The sequence below is a fragment of the Centropristis striata genome, chromosome 2 (assembly GCF_030273125.1).
Source record: "Centropristis striata isolate RG_2023a ecotype Rhode Island chromosome 2, C.striata_1.0, whole genome shotgun sequence".
Classification (NCBI taxonomy): domain Eukaryota; kingdom Metazoa; phylum Chordata; class Actinopteri; order Perciformes; family Serranidae; genus Centropristis; species Centropristis striata.
Genome location: NC_081518.1, coordinates 5710898 through 5724487, shown reverse-complemented (window position 1 = coordinate 5724487; position 13590 = coordinate 5710898). Strand labels below are relative to the sequence as shown.

At 37.6% G+C, this 13590-nt stretch overlaps 1 non-coding gene across 1 annotated transcript; it reads left to right on the top strand.

The window, feature by feature from the left end:
- Window positions 1-9326: 9326 nt before the first annotated feature.
- Window positions 9327-9398, top strand: trnat-cgu (transfer RNA threonine (anticodon CGU)). The gene has a single exon. It is a non-coding gene; the product is annotated as a tRNA-Thr (tRNA).
- Window positions 9399-13590: the final 4192 nt, after the last annotated feature.

Sequence of the window (13590 nt, the reverse complement as noted above, 5' to 3'; positions counted from 1 at the left end):
AAAATTGTGGTCAGTCAAAAGTAATAATAATAATCATTTTGTTTATTGTGCGTTTTGTTTCTTTTTGGCTAATGAACAACATTTAACAATGGAGAGGGTCTGTAATCATACACATTATTTAATAGGCACTGACTTATTGCCACCATATTTCATTTTCATATAGCTCAATTATTGTGAAAACCGTCATATATCTTGACAACCCAATACTTTATTTTTTTTATACAGAACAATTAATTTCAATATTTACCTGTTTTGATTTGTTTCCTGCCATGTTAGTAAAAAAGACATTCAGCCTTTTATTAATGATTACAATAAAGCACAATCCTGGTTCATTTTGTTTATTAGTCCATGTAGGCCGTTTCAGTTTCAAGTTAATTATTTCCCGATATTGCACTTCCCCTAAATTTTTTTATTTTTTTTAAATATATATTTATTTTAGATATGCTTGTGTTCACCAGAACATTTGACTGTTAGGGTTCTTGTTACCTGTGAGATGTAGAATTTACACTCATGTACAAGCGGAAATTGTGGGATCAAAACACTTCCTTTTCTAATAAATACTTAATAATTTATTACTGGCTGCCAATATTTATAATTGTCTGTTTACTTGTTAACTTGAATCTGTTTCAGAAGCGTGTTGGAAATTTTCCAGAACTTTAAAGGAAATTGGATTTACCTCAAATAAGAGATAAACAGCACAGAGTTTGATCCACCCTCTTCTGCAGGAGTGTAGGTCAGTTAATGATCATCAGCTACACTGTAATAATAACAATAATAATAATAAAAAAGTCTGTCAGCAAACACTTACCATTAAATAACAGCAAACAACAAGTGATTTTACACACCATTTCTTTAAAAATACAGAATATATACATTAAATATCTGTATTTAAATATATATGTGTGTGTGTGTGTGTGTGTATGTGTGTGTGTGTGTGTGTGTGTGTTTACATAGAATTCACTGTAATTTAACATTCAAGACCATTCAGCAATTGAATAATCCTGTTAAAGAAAATCTATAATGTCCTTCATCTAAATGTACAGATTTCAACTTTTACTTTATGGTTAATATTTGTAATATGGCATTTGCACAAAAAAAACCTGTAAAATATCACAGTACATTTGTGTAAAACATCTCTCTTTTTGAAGCTTCATATAGTGTGCTCATTCTGCAACAAACACACATTGACGGTCAAACAGCACACATGGTGGACACATGCACACATACAGGCACATGTGTGAGGGGAAATAAAGAAAGCAACTGAGAGAAAGAGGAGCAGAAATCTGCTCCGGTTGTATGATTGGATGTCAGATGAACTCCGTCAGGCTGAAAGGTGTCCGTACGCTGGCTCACACTCAGCTGTAAACTCTCTGTCTCAGGGGGGAAGATAGAATGACTTTACAACCGTTTATGTTTCATCTAATACAGTCAAACAAATATCTAATTACACTGACGTCTCTCTGCATATGTCAGCAGCCTGATTTATGGCAGTGAACCAGACTTAATGATTCCTTAGCCCAACATTCAACCTGCTGAAACACTACACTTCTGTCTGTGCTATTCTTAGCAGAGAGCTGATGTTAGATAATGATTTTGTAATGAGATAATGTTGCAGCTTTACCTGTGATTTCCACAATATGCTGCTTCGTGTTTGCAGCATTTTTCAGATGTGGTTTGACGCATTTAAGGACTTTCTGCTAACCATTAGCACATTAATTTATCATTTTATAGATAAAAAGTTGTGTTCAACAGGATGCACAGCAGGACTCACATGCCTGAATGTTGTCTTTTTTATCACTTCAGTTCCAGGAAGTCTGCAACTGCCGTCAATAAAGATGGAATATAATGTGTTTTATATTTCCATTGGCATGTTTAGAGTGTGGTTCATGCTTTGGCCACAAGCATGATCTGATCTCTTCTAGTCCCAAGTTTTACTATCTTTAATTACTTCGTTACAAGAGCCAGTTTCTACATCTCGGGATGGTGTGAGGGACTGTGTGCATCAGTATTAAAACGATTATTTACGTGTCACTTTTCTGGCCCAGTGAGTGAAAGCTTCCCCTTAACAGTAGGCCCACCTGCAGTGAATAAGGGAGCACGGAGAGAGAAAAAAGCACCAACATCAGACTTTAATTCAAGAAAAAAGTTTTGTCTTCATAAAGTAAAATATTCAGCACAGTTCCTTTTCAAAAGAAGCTAATATTAATGACAGAGTTCACTGACCAATGACCTACATTTGATTAGATTTGTGTCCTCCTGTGGAGAGACAACTGGTCTGAATTGGCGAGTTTATAATGCTCACATGAAATCTATTACAGAGCCTATCTTAGAGCATTTTATTATAGAGAGAAATATAATAATTGGCAGCAGGAAGACAAACTGCTTGGGATGAAGGCTCACTTATTATCTGCTTATTATTTATAGTGTTTTTGCATTTATGACTTATAATTTGTTTATTAAGTGGTAAGAGGAAATAAAATGGGAATCTTTTAGTGAAAAATCCCCCCTGTTGTTAATTACATTCACTCTCTATTGTACACAATAGAAAGGATTAATACGTTTAAGGGGCCGATACAAAGCACAATATTTGACTCAGGCAGAGAAAATGTCAGCAGACAGTCGTAAGCTTCTTCTTAAATATTTTCATTGCCGGATACTTCTAAACTAAGAGTCTATTGACACACAGCCGTGACTAATTTAAAATTTTAGGAAGCCCTGTATAATTATGTTTTATTTTCTAAATGTTCCCCTCTCAGTGAAATACATAAAGACATTGTTCTGGCGGCACAATGAGTAAGACTGTTGTCACAGGCAGTGACCTTAAAATGGCCCCTTCAGTGTGTGCTGTTTTCAGATGCCGCGTCCCACTAACCGGACTTGCGAGATATTTGCGAATGTGGGGTTTAAAAGAAAACACAAGGACGCGGAAGAGACATGAGCCCACATCCTCGCTGCAACTGACAACATTAAACTTTAGCCTCTCCAGTTTGGCTCTAGCCTGTGGCGAGGGGACTTGATTGAGGCCTTTGATGGGCATTAATACACCGTGGAGAGACGGCTTTGTTCGGGAATGGAAATGAACATAAAACGGAAAGCGGAACAGGAAGGAGCGAGGCCCACAAGCTGATCTTATTTAATTTCACATAAAAGAGACATTCCATCTTAACAGAGCCTGTTTGGGCATCTCAGTGTACGAAAACCCCAGACTTTCTCAACATACGATGCGTGTTTGTGTGTGTGTGTGTGTGTGTGTGTGTGTGTGTGTGTGTGTACAGCAGAGGTTTGTTGAATATTTCTGAAACCCAAACAGTTGAGTCTGGGCCATTTCGAACACATGACATGTGGCAGCAGACTTTTAAAAAACACATGATTGGGATAACGTTTCAGTGGCACTGAGAGATGTTTTGAGCCACTACCTGGCATAATGACGGGCGGCCCTGCCCACAGGCACAACATCTGCTATTAGTCCTCACCACATTCTCTCTCTTTTACAGTGTAAAGAATGAGCTAAGCTCTGCTCAAGTGTTTCATCTTCGTGACATGCAAATATCTGCAGTGTATCTGAGTGAATCAAAGATTACCCTCCTGTCAGATCCTATTACACTGTGTTCAGTGTGGAACAACAGCACCGCACCAGTGGTGTTCTGGGCTCTTTGATGACTCCTTTACTCAGCCCACTTCATCTATTTTTAACGGTGGTGATGGGAATATACGGTTTTTTACAGGGTTTTTTGTTGCAGTGAATCAAGTGATTATTGAGCAAATTAACAGGATGATTTACACTTTTTTTGTTACAATCTGAGTGTTTAATATTATCTTTTTATATACTGAGACTTTCAACTTTCATATCTTACCATACTTGAGCCTGATGTGTCCAGATTTTGTTAAATCCAATCCAATCCAATCCACTTTATTTATATAGCACAATTTTTAGCAAACACAAGGTTTCCAAAGTGCTGCACAACAATAAATAGATAGCACAATACAAACAGATGAAGTAAACAATAGAACAGTAAAATACAATAAGATAAGATACATTAAAATAGAATGAACTTTACTTAAATCAATTATTTTCTTATATATTCAGTGGCTTTTTAAATGATTTTGATTCACTGGAAAATGATTTCCAGTGTGATCATCTACAAACTTGTAAAATAAAACTTTTAAATAATTGCATGCACACATAAAAGTGTCTACTTTATCACCTTTATTGTAAAGATTGACAGTGTTATGTCTTTTAACAAAGGTCTCACATTTTGTGGCATACGCTCCCTTTCTATTGTTTAAAGAAATGTTGTAAATTTGCTTTGTAATACATGTTAAGTTAAGTCATTTTTGTTGTCAGATAACTGCATGCACACATAAAAGTTACACATTTCAGTCACCTTCTTAGCTTGTTTTTTATTTGACAGTGAATCAAGTGATTATTGGGCAAATTAACAGGCAGATTTACACTTGTTTTTTGTTACAATCTTAGTATTTAATATCGTTTTTTATATCCTGAGACTTCCAACTTTTATGTCTTACTATACTTGAGCCTGGTGTGTCCAGATTTTGCTAAATAACTTTACTTAATGGAAGCTAAACGTGAAGATCGCTGAGTTAGAGGCCGAAGTTCTGAAGGAGTCATTTGAGCCGGGGCCACTGATTGTGGGATTATGACTGAAGACCTCTGAATCTCACATTTAATGACACACAAACAAAACAAAAACCTCAATATGCTTCCTGGACTTCCTCCTGTGGTCAATTTGAACAAAGGTAAACATTCACAATGCTTATTGTGGTCATTTCATACATTTTTTGTCAATGTTTTTGTGTATGAAATGCAAATGGAGTTATGAGGCAATAATCCACGAGATTTTAGAACAGCTAAAGTCTCCTTAGCTGTAATTATCATGGAGGATTTTAGTGGAATGAAGTTATATTTTAATTTAATGTAAAATCAGAAGTTTAATTCATTTCAAGTCAACCTTAAAGGATTCAACTTTCAGAGCAAATGAAAGCATCTGACAGGAAGTCCTAGAGTGCTGGGTTTCACTTCATTCATCAAGGTAAATTTTCTAGAGAAAGTTTATTAACAGATTCCCCAGCATGCAGTAGGTTTAATCATTAAAAATGCTCCAAAAAAAAAAAAAAAAAGTTTCACTGATACAGTTAAATACCTTTAAAATGTACTTGATGGATTGGCACCGAATAAAAAAATAAAAAGAAGGGTCATGAAATAGTTTTAAAGGAGCATACCTACAGATAACAAACAACTTTCTGTGTTGCTCGTGTCATTAGTACCACTGATGATGGTAAAACAATAGGCCAAAATACAAAATTAAGGCCATTTTTTTCTGAGCACCTGAGAATTGTTCCTTCAAACCATGCACCCTGATACACCCTCGAAGATTTGGAGCTGTGCATGCTGCTACTTATCTTTTGGCATTTTCACCTTTATTGGAAAATTGACAGTGTAATGTCTTTTAACAAAGGTCCCACATCTTGTGGCATACGCTCCCTTTCTATTGTTTAAAAAAATCAAACAAGTACATTTCCTGTGTAATACATGTTAAGTGAAGTCATGGTTGTCTCCTCTGATAATAATGAAAACAATGTTGATAGTGATGAAGGTAACTTCCCACCTCAAAACACTGTAAAATGGACACATTTCCAGAAAACTCTGTTACAAAAGAGGCTTCAATAGGAGCAGCCACAGCTGTAAAGCATCTGCAGCGATCTGAAGAACAGATTCTTTGAAACTCTCACAATACATTTGGAAAGCAAAACTAATATTCTGTAATGTGTCAATGTCACAAGATTTACTGAAGCTGATTTCTAAAGTTCAGAGACTTAAGAAAGCTGTAACTCATGAGCCGAAGTCCGACCAATTATTCAGGTTTAATTCAGTTAACTCACATTATGAATACAGCAGTTAAACATGTTAAAACATGTAAATGACTTGACATGTTTAACTTGAATCAGCTTAAAATGTTTACCAGAAATATTATCCTCAAACAGGCACAGCTAACACCTTATATTCACTTTCAAAATTTTATGAATTTTATACTTTTACACATACTTTCATATGTTGTTGTGACACACAAGTGACAGCCAAGTTACACTTTACTTACGGAAACTAAAGTTTTATTGGCACATAGAGTTCTGTGATAGTCCTGATATTTGCATGGTGATGTAAAATCATTCAGTTTAACTCTGAACTGAGCTTCTGTGTGAGCGCTCGCTGTGGATTTTGGCACAACGGACAGTGATAACACACTGGGTATTGATAAATGAGTAAAATAAAATTCCACACAGATGCTGCTCTGTGATTCTCACATCAGAAAACAATAGATCATATTAAATGCTGTCTGATTCACACCAAGATACACAGATGTGATGAATGTGATTTTTATCTGTATGATTCATGGTCAAACATAAAAATAATCCAAGACAATGTAAAAGAGAAGAGACCTTAGACTTTATATTATTTTTATAAATATTCAGTGGCTTTTAGAATGATTTTTTTAGCTTGTGTATATGCAAAAGCCACAGTTTGATTATTTGGTGGTTGAAATGATCCAAATCATCAAATAAAGCAATAAACGTGTAAAATAAAACATTCAAATACCTGCATACACACAGAAAAGTTTGACATCTTCAGTCACCTTCTTAGCGTGTTCTCTCCACACATTTTTATCATTAATAAACTGCTGTTAAAGAATAGAATAGAATATCTTTAATGTTATTGTAACAAGTACAACGAGATTTAAAAGTGTCATCTCATCTGTGCAACATATAAAATCAATCAATAAAACGTATAAATAAAAGCTGCTAAAAAAACAAAAACAGATACCCATCACTCATGCACACACAACTGTACATTTCATTGCACTGGTCCTTTATTGCACATTAAATGATTTTTTGAGTATTGAGTATGGTGACTGCAGTTGGATAAAAACTGTTTTTTAATCTGTTTGTCCTTGTTTTTTATTGCTCTGTAGCATTTGCCTGATGGTCACAATGAGACAACAATGAACAAACAAACAAAACAACAACAACACACACAAAAAAAGAAACATAGTAATAATACATTTAAAAAATAAAACATCAACAATAACTATAGGCAGTCTCAAAAGAAGAAGAAAAAAGCAGTCTACAGTGAAGAAAATGAAAAGGAGAGTAAAGAAATGAGAGTTCTCTGGTTGTGATAAAGGATTAAAGACGAATCGTCGTGTCTTCAAACGTGTGAGCTATCTTTTCAATTGGACTCCATAAGTAACAGTAAGTTGGTCTTAACCATTTTTTAATTTTGAGATCCATAGTGCAGTGTGGTAAACCGATGCTGGCACGTGTGTGTTTGGTGGGGGGTGCAGCATGTGTGTGTATATCTGGTTGGTGGTCTGGTTTGTCTCCCCTCATGGTGGTACAGAGATTTTTTTTCTTTTTGCCACTGTATCATCTTTCTGTGGTCCTGCCTACATGACACAAAACACACTGACTTCACTGCTGCTTTGTACAGTTTGTGTGACAAGTTCAGCCTTCTGCTGAGTCGGCTAACGTGTGAAACGGCTTCTCCTCCCTCCCTTTGTACCTGCAGTGAACACACCTGCAGGTCTACGGTCTTCAGCTCTTCTGTGCGAGGACGAGATGAGCCTCTGCTTCGTTTGAAGCGCTGCAGAGAGAGCAGACTTTTATGTGCTGCTGAAATTGGTTTCACATGAGCGTGGGACCAAACTGCGTCAGCAGATTTTCTGATCAAATTAAATGAAGAACGGGGGGGAAAGTAAAAGGACCCAGTGGCTGCACTTATCTTGAATTTAATAAAAGAAGGCCCAAGGAGGTAAATATAGGAAAAAAATCATCTGTTCTCGCTTTCTTCAGTCTCACTTGGAGTTTGAGTTGGTGTGTAATCCTGGTGTACACAGTCAGAGTCAGTCTGCACCTCCACTTCACACAGTGCCAGTGGAACATCTGCTTGACTTCCTGTGGAGGAGCTTTAAACATCTGGCACCTCATGTCTGGCAGGTTCAAAGATAGAACAGGTAAACTCCCAGTGAACCGCAGTGTTTCTGGTTCAAATGCACAGAAATTGGTTTCAAAATGCACTTTCATGGTTCAGTACATGTGATACAAAAACAAAAGCAAAGTTGCTATTTTTATGTCAAGGTAATTCAAGTTTTAGACACAAAGGCAATTCAAAGTGCTTTACATGAGCACAAACAACATGAAACAATTAATTAAACAAAAAGAAGAAAAATAATAGATCTAAAAGGTTTAGAATGCATATAAGTAAAATAATGCAACATCTTTTAATGACCTCAGGAAAAGCAATGAAAAACAGAAAAGTTTAGGCCCAAGTAAACCACTTTTAAAAATCATAATTTTAGTTGTACTTTTCATGCAGTCTCATGCATTTGAGTGCACAGAACTGGATTTCCTGTATCTATAGGACTATGTATGTGCAGTACAGTGTGGATTCAGTTCAGGGTTATTATTTTCCATCTGCCTCCTTTAAAGCATTTTGACCTTCAGGCTGTGCAGAGCTTGCAGGAGGCCTGGAGACGGTGCCCAGCCCCATACAGACCCTCTACATACACACAATCCACACATGAAAGTTTATTAGGATCTGGAAAAATGTTTCCCATATGTGACTACCTCCAGAATCTGGTGTTGATCTCGGGATTCCTCCTTTACTGATATGATCAGTTGAGAGAATTATCCTGCTTCATCAAATTCAGAGCACACTCATGTGGCGTGTGTGTGTGTGTGTGTGTGTGTGTGTGTGTGTGTGTGTGTGTGTGTGTGTGTGTGTGTGTGTGTGTGTGTGTGTGTGTGTGTGTGATCAGATCTCCGGGAGATATTACTGATCAAATAGTTTCATTCAACAGTCAGGATGAATGTGTTACTCATCTGAATGGTTCTCTGTCCGCTGTACCATCCTGCACTACTGCTGTGTTCATTCATGGATGTGAGAAGCTGGTAGCAGGAAAAACTTAATTACTCATCTACGTGCATTTAAGCTCCGAGGGTGAGAAAAACATGGCCGCCTGCGGTGAAGTGTGTAGCTGCTTACGAGCTGCTAATTGTTCAGGTTTAACCATGACCTTTATTGTGCAGATTCATTTAAAAGTAGTTCACGCTGAGAGAGTGTAAATGTGTCCATCAAAGTAACATGTTTGAGGACAGACATGTTCATGCTAATTGCAGCTTGAGGAAATGAGCACAATTTAAAGATAAAGGATATTTAATCAAATTTATTAAGCCGTTTATTTGACTAGTAAAGAGGCATGAATGTTGACTTGCTTTCATTTAAAAAAACATACATTTCTCCTTGCTTACAAGGCGTGGTGGCCAAGTGGTAAGGCGTTGGTCTCGTAAACCAAAGATCATGGGTTCGACCCCCATCCATGCCTTGGATATAGTGGCTCTTCCAGTCAGAGAAGTTGTGACAACTGATTTTGGTGGCTGTGGCTCAGTTGGTAGAGCGTTCGTCCATTAACCGGAAGGTTGATGGTTCCCGACCATGGCAGCTACATGCGAAGTATCCTTGAGCAAGATACTGAATACTTGCTCCCGATGCTGCATTCATCGGTGTGTGAATGAATTCTCAATGGTGGTACCCAGTGTGCCCTGGTTGCCTTGGCCAGCAGTATGAATGTGTGTGTGAATGGCGTAGTGTATAGTGTGAGCGCTTTGGATAAAAGCGCTATATACTCCATAGTGGGAGCATTCTCTGAAAGGGACAGACCACCCCAAATTTAAAAATCCATATTTTTCCTCTTACTTGTAGTGCAATTCATCCATCGAGATTGTTTTGGTGTGGAGATATTAGCCATGGAGATGTCTGCCTTCTTTACAATATAAATGTCACTTCACTTTTGATGCTCAAAGCACAAACAAAAAAAACTCAACAGAAATAGGTGTTTTTTCGCATTCGCTTTAAAGAGTTTCCCCATCACCAAAACAATTAATGAATTAATGACAGAGACAGAGAACAGAGAAAACTATGTATTTTTGTTTTGGGCGTGACATGATTTTATGCTCCAATGCTGCCTCTCCACTGTAGGTAACAACAAGAGGACCAGCCCTCACACTGCAATGTACACAGTTGTTTGTGAATCCTCTCTCTGAATAAATGGTTAACAAAAAGTAACCAGGAATGTATGTGGCAGAAAAAACTGTTGCCATTAATCAAATTCTTATGTAATTTAGCAATAAGCCACTGGCATTTAAATGGGTAATGCTTGGCATGTTTGGTAACCTCTCTTGCCTAGTGTGTGCTCCTACCTATAATTTAATTCCCAAGAGAAACCGTACTGGCTCTACTGGGGAGAAAGCTTTTAGGGAGGTCTTCACTTGGCTTTACGATGTCTGGAAACCGCGGCCACAAATATGCCCGCAGGACTCCTCAGAGGATAATGACACTTGAACGGGGTGATTGCGCAGCTGACAGCAACAAATGTGATGGCAGTGATTCAAAATGTGCTACTGTGTGTGTTTTCAAGGCCAGGACAACTTGAATGTATTGTAGGTTGCTATGAAATACAATAAAATGTTTTTCAGGCAGTTTCATTCATCTTTTGTTTGGAGTTTGGAGGCGTATTGATGTTGAAAAAATGTTCTCTTAATACTCTCCAGTGTGAAATTAGTGCTGACAAAACAACTGAAGTAATACACATTGTTAAGTTTCACTATTTGGTTGGTAAAAAACACGCACTACAGACATGTGATACTAATGCGTACCAGTATGAAGATACTTCAGAAACGCTGCACTGGCATCTCACCGACTCCAACCACTTCTGAGAGATAATGCTGTGCAAATAGGTTGCAGGCTGCAATCTAGAGGGCACTGTATTCTGAATAAATTACACAAATGTCCAGCAATTTGTTGTCTCCCTCCCTACCACCCAGTCTTTGTAAATGTCCAGATGCTGGAGTGTTGGCTGATGCTGTCAGCTTTTTTTGTTGTTGGTTCAACTGGTTCTCCAATCATTTATACAGTCTGTTTTTTAACACACTGCACATCTTTTTTATTCTTTCAAAAGCATTCTTATAAAATGGTAATAAAGCTGAAAGTCTACAAACACTGTTAAACCCGCAGTCTTTCGCCGTACACTGTGTTAAGGTCTGGAAAACCGCTGAAGGGAGTTAAAAGTCTTTAAAGATGAGATTGACTTTCATTGACAGTCAATGAGGCCAACTGTCTTCAATTTAGATATTTCCAAGGTCTCTAGCTGCTGCATACTAACCTCAACCTTGTAACTGAAATATCAGCTCCCCACCATGAAAGTTAAAAATGAAAGTTGATATAAAACCATAATGTATCTGGCCTGGCTTTATGAGGTTTTTCAACTGATGCGTTTCAATAGCAAATAGCTTATTATATCAGAAACCCTTATTGGTTTATAAAAGTCCACAGTTGTCGTATGAAACACTGTATTTGGATTAAGATTAATGACAGATTTCCATATTTTTCTGATAACTGGTGGCGACTTTTCAGCCATTTTTCGTCTTAAAGAGGCTGTAGCAGACTCAGTTTTAAGATCTAAGGAATCCATTGGTACCATGATATCTTATTGAAATAACACTCCAAAGTTAGACTAAATGTCAGCAAGGGAAAAACTGACATGGTGATTTTCAAAGTGGCTCTCAAAGACCTCAAGATATGTGAATGAAAATGGACTCTAAGGCCATAAGTGTTCTCTTTACAAACATGCCTGCCTACTTTATGCTGATAACATGCAGTTTAAGGCAGAAACCACATTGTTTTTCTCATGCAGTACAAATGTGTTATTTTTGCCTATTGTTTTTAAGTATTTCTGCATACTGGGGTCCCTTAACATTCTTGGGATTGCATAAATTGGGCATCACTGGTAAGATGAGACTCTTATGGATTCAATGAGCCCAATTATTTATGACTAGTGCAGTGCCTGTAGGAAGTATGTATTTGTATAGTGGGAGATTAAGTCGATTTTTCAATTATGGCCAAATTATGTTGTGTGTAAAAGTGGGATGTACAATGAGGTGTAATACTCTTGTGTAGTGTTAATATACGAACCCAATTAGCTGATATACTATATTGCATGTAAGTGTCTCATATCAAATGATTATGGGTATTATGGACGCTAAGCAACATGAATGTCATCCCTGAATTACATAGTGATGCAACATAAGAAGTGAATAAAGCTAAATCTCCACTTAGCATGCTAATCGCGAATAACAAAATGTGTACATTACATGCAGACCACTACAACGTCTGCAACTCCATAAAACACTTACTTTTCATAAGGTACCACACCATCCAGCACATGCACATTGAACATTGATATTTGCTGGAAACTATTTGAATATTATTGGAAAATTGAACCTTGAACTTTAAAACTCCTAAAGATAGCTAGTGCAGCACATAAAAGTGTGTCAGGGTGTAAATCCAGAGTGAATTGTGTTACTGACCAGGTGTAGGCCTATCACACAATGGCGCGGAGCTCCCCTCAAAGGCGTCAGATCGGAAACAGTGCAATGCTGCAAAACGTCCTATGTACATCATGATATTTTGAAAATTCAAAAATCTTCAAAATCGAGGATGCACACCTTCATGTCATGCACAAGTCACATACGAAATCTGAGGTCAGTCTGACTAACGGTCAGTGAGAAATGCCCTACACACACACGCGCGCACACACACACACACACACACACACAGACCCTTCTTGCTTTTTTAGATAGATGTTAGTCCCCATAGAAGCTATAAGTAGCAGTATAATCCATTTCTCAAATTGTATGCTCAGTACCTCTCAAACATATGCATTTTCACAAAAATCGTACCATTTAAAACACTTCCACCATTACTGTCTCAGGCCGATATATTCTCATATGTTTCACCTTTCTGAGATTCACAATGTGCAGTAGCATGTAAGGATTGTGGAATGCAGAAAGGGGGGTAAAGTTGTGTTTTGTGTTCCTGCAGTCCTCCCATTTTTCTCCTGTATATGCCATATGGAAGCACTCATAAGGAAAATTAGGCAAAAATAAAAAGACTTGACAGCCCTATTTATAGAGAGCAGCCAAGGTTATTTTACTCCCTGGATCATTTCTCAGGTGTTCCCCAGGGTTATTTATCTCTGTCCAGTTGGTGTTTCTGTTGCCAGATGAATTCAATGTGAATCTGGACTTAATGTTAATTTAATCGAAGGTATTTGTTTATTTCAAGCAAACCACCTATGCCAGCTTTCTGATATAGGTGGTTAGACACAGGGATATCTGAATTTGGTTTCTTTTATGTGATCTCTGAGACAGATGTGGACCTTGTTGTGTAGTTCACTTGTGCCGATGTGCATATTTAGGCCTTTCACCGGCTGTTTATGTGAGAGCAGAGAAAAGAGAAAGACAAACAGATGGTGGGGAAAAGCTCCTCAAACAGGAGTCCAGCAAAGGAAAACAGCCAAGACTCTCCCTCCACCAGAGCAAAGCCACATTCTCTGGAACAATGTCGCTGGGATAAAAGTTGACTGTGATCTCCGAGCCCGACCTTTGACCCCGACAGTATTTTGATTAGAGGAGGCAGGGTCCTGTGCATCCTTAGCGTTTAATCTCTGAGACTCAGTC